This window comes from Monodon monoceros, unplaced genomic scaffold (genome assembly GCF_005190385.1).
Source record: "Monodon monoceros isolate NGI ecotype Baffin Bay Population unplaced genomic scaffold, NGI_Narwhal_1 Super_Scaffold_12, whole genome shotgun sequence".
Taxonomy (NCBI): Eukaryota; Metazoa; Chordata; class Mammalia; order Artiodactyla; family Monodontidae; genus Monodon; species Monodon monoceros.
This window is the reverse complement of record NW_021703768.1, coordinates 99,777,364-99,781,302: the sequence shown is the minus strand read 5'-3', so window position 1 is coordinate 99,781,302 and position 3,939 is coordinate 99,777,364.

The window sequence follows — 3,939 nt, the reverse complement described above, 5'->3', positions numbered from 1 at the left end:
GATCTTCCCGGACCAGGGCACGAACCCATGTCCCCTGCATCAGCAGGCAGACTCTCAACCACTGCGCCACCAGGGAAGCCCAGAAGATAATATTTTTACTGCAATCCTACCAGGTGCCTAAAAATCTCTTTGGGTTAGCAAGCACTTTCTTAACTTCTAAGTTTTAGTAGGAAGCTTAGTATAGATGGGTCTTTATTGAAGAAAATATCTCAAAAAGAGGTCTTAAAGGTCAACCACTCTATGTCATAAAGTGACAGTAATTGGAGGTTGAAGGCAGCTAGAAGGGGAGAAAAAAGGTCCTAAAGCAGGGTTGGCTGAGGAGATGGTGGTTATTTGGCTAAGGAAGGCAGAAGAGGTGTGGGATATAATCAAAGAGAAATCTCCCCTTGTGCATTACCATATGTGAAATTTTAGGTTAGTACTATCTAATGTACAAATTAAAATGAGTGCTGACACTTGAACTAGACCATAATCCTCTACTATCCCTCCTTAGTTTTAGTAAAACATTCTAGACTTGGAAAAGTCTTGTGTTGCTTCTGCTTTGGCAAGAAGAGAATAGGTGCAGTGTTCAGCCAGAGGAGAAATGCTGTGAAGAAGAACATCAGGTACAGGGGACAAGATGCAGAATTAACATATCAGTGGAAGTGGGCAAGGGGAGCACCTAGGAATGGGGAGAAACACACAATCCACAGAGACTCTGAGAAGAAGCTGGTTTATCCCACAGCGTGTAGGAGGCAAGAGTGAGGTTATTTAGGGTGACAAAACAGAAGTTTGGTTTATACAGAAGACAGGGTCACACATCTAGTCCTCCAGTTATTCCAAGGTTCGGTCTTGGAAAAATAAGAAACAACAAACAGACTGCATCAGCTCACTAACCACGAAACTCCTTTTACTGAAATGCACAGTACTTCCTTGTTAAGTGCCTGGCTTTTATTTAATTTCTTGACACTCTGTCTTCCTCTTTCTACAAATTATGCAGCTCTCCTTTTCAGTTTTGCCTGAACTTCCAGGAAGTGCCAAGTTAAATTTTAGGCTGAAGCAATGAAAATGTGAGACATAACAGCCACTCAATATTTGTTGAATGAGTAAAGGAGAATAGTTAATAGCAAGACATTAAACTGGATCTATCCTAAATTCGAGGATTATGGTTTTGCAGGAAAAAGTACTGATGGCCTGCAAGTTTTGGATTATATGAAGACTCAGGGAAGTCATTTCCCTCAAGTTGGGATAATTGCCCCCAGAAAAGACTGAGAGGGAATACCTTAGGGCATCTTCCGGTAATTAAATAACTAGGTTATCTCAGCCAGTATCTCCAGCAGGTAATGTTGACAGATCTTTCCTGCTGTGAAAGATTTAAATACAAAAGAGCTTCCTCACAAAAAAGGAGGCTGCTTTTCAAAGCTTTGTTGAAAGCAACACTTTTTCTGCTTCTTTCTTTTGCTTTTTGCTTAGCTCCAGTTATTCTAATTTTCTCAGTAAAATTGCATTATTTTACTCAAGAAAGCATTTGAGTGTCCAGTTTATATCACATATGCTGGAGAAAATAGATGTGCAAAGGAAAATCTATTGGCAAAGGCCATTTCTACTTCAGCATGCCTCTTGGTCTCCTCTCAAATGGCCTGCTTTGATGGAGGAGTTGAGGAGTTTAGAAAGGAAACTTTCTTTCTCTTTTCTCTTTTTGGTGGGGAAAGGGTAGTGAGGGTGGATTTTTATCTGACAAAATTAGATGGTTTTAATTATTCAACCATCTGTTGTTCATGATAATTTTAATACCTACCTAGGTAGTCATTATTTGGGAGATCATTAATATAGAACGTAAATAATTTAAATGTACAAATAAAATCTTCTGGCATTTGAAGTTCAAATATATTATATATTTTTATTTAAAAGAAGTGTTAGGCTACCTAAGTGGATATGTTAGTTTTGTAAAAGACAAATAAAAAACAAACAAAAACCTCAATTAAATAGAGAGGCCTCAGATTTGGGAGACCAGAAGCGGAACCTCTCATGCCCGAAAAGGATAGCAGAGCCCAACAGGGAGAAGAAAGTCTCCTCTTCTTTCCTGGCAAGAACTTAACCAATAAAAAGCCATGGACTCAGGAATCAGGCTCCCTGACTTCAGACTATACTACAAAGCTACAATAATCAAGATAGTATGGTACTGGCACAAAAACAGAAATATAGATCAATGGAACAGGATAGAAAGCCCAGAAATAAACCCACGCACATATGGTCACCTTATCTTTGATAAAGGAGGCAAGAATATCCAGTGAAGAAAAGACAGCCTCTTCAATATGTGGTGCTGGGAAAACTGGACAGGTACATGTAAAAGTATGAAATTAGAACACTCCCTAACACCATACACAAAAATAAACTCAAAATGGATTAAAGACCTAAATGTAAGGCCAGACACTATCCAACTCTTAGAGGGAAACATAGGCAGAACACTCTATGACATAAATCACAGCAAGATCCTTTTTGACCCACCTCCTAGAGAAATGGAAATAAAAACAAAAATAAACAAATGGGACCTAATGAAACTTCAAAGCTTTTGCACAGCAAAGGAAACCATAAACAAGACCAAAAGACAACCCTCAGAATGGGAGAAAATATTTGCAAATGAAGCAACTGACAAAGGATTAATCTCCAAAATTTACAAGTAGCTCATGCAGCTCAATAATATAAAAACAAACAACCCAATCCAAAAATGGGCAGAAGACCTAAATAGACATTTCTCCAAAGAAGATATACAGTTTGCCAACAAACACATGAAAGAATGCTCAACATCATTAATCATTAGAGAAATGCAAATCAAAACTACAATGAGATATCATCTCACACCGGTCAGAATGACCATCATCAAAAAATCTAGAAACAATAAATGCTGGAGAGGGTGTGAAGAAAAGGGAACACTCTTGCACTGTTGGTGGGAATGTGAATTGGTACAGCCACTCTGGAGAACAGTATGGAGGTTCCTTAAAAAACTAAAAATAGAACTACCATATGACCCAGCAATCCCACTACTGGGCATATACCCTGAGAAAACCATAATTCAAAAAGAGTCATGTACCAAAAGGTTCACTAAAGCTCTATTTACAATAGCCTGGAGATGGAAACAACCTAAGTGTCCATCATCGGATGAATGGATAAAGAAGATGTGGCACGTATATACAATGGAATATTACTCAGCCATAAAAAGAAACGAAATTGAGCTATTTGTAATGAGGTGGATGGACCTAGAGTCTGTCATACAGAGTGAAGTAAGTCAGAAAGAGAAAGACAAATACCGTATGCTAACACATATATATATGGAATTTAAGAAAAAAAATGTCATGAAGAACCTAGGGCTAAGACAGGAGTAAAGACACAGACCTACTAGAGAATGGACTTGAGGATATGGGGAGGGGGAAGGGTAAGCTGTGACAAAGCGAGAGAGTGGCATGGACATATATACACTACCAAACGTAAAATAGATAGCTAGTGGGAAGCAGCCGCATAGCACGGGGAGATCAGCTCAGTGCTTTGTGACCACCTAGATGGGTGGGATAGGGAGGGTGGGAGGGAGGGAGACGCAAGAGGGAAGAGATATGGGAACATATGTATATGTATAACTGATTCACTTTGTTATAAAGCAGGAACTAACACAGCATTGTAAAGCAATTATACTCCAATAAAGATGTAAAAAAGAAAAAAAAGAAGATGTGGCACATATATACAATGGAATATTACTCAGCCATAAAAAGAAACAAAATTGAGTTATATGTAGTGAGGTGGATGGACCTGGAGTCTGTCATACAGAGTGAAGTAAGTCAGAAGGAGAAAAATAAATACCATATGCTAACACATATATATGAATCTAAGAAAAAAAAATGTCATGAAGAGCCTAGGGGTAGGATGGGAATAAAGACACAGACTTGCTAGAGCATGGACTTGAGGATA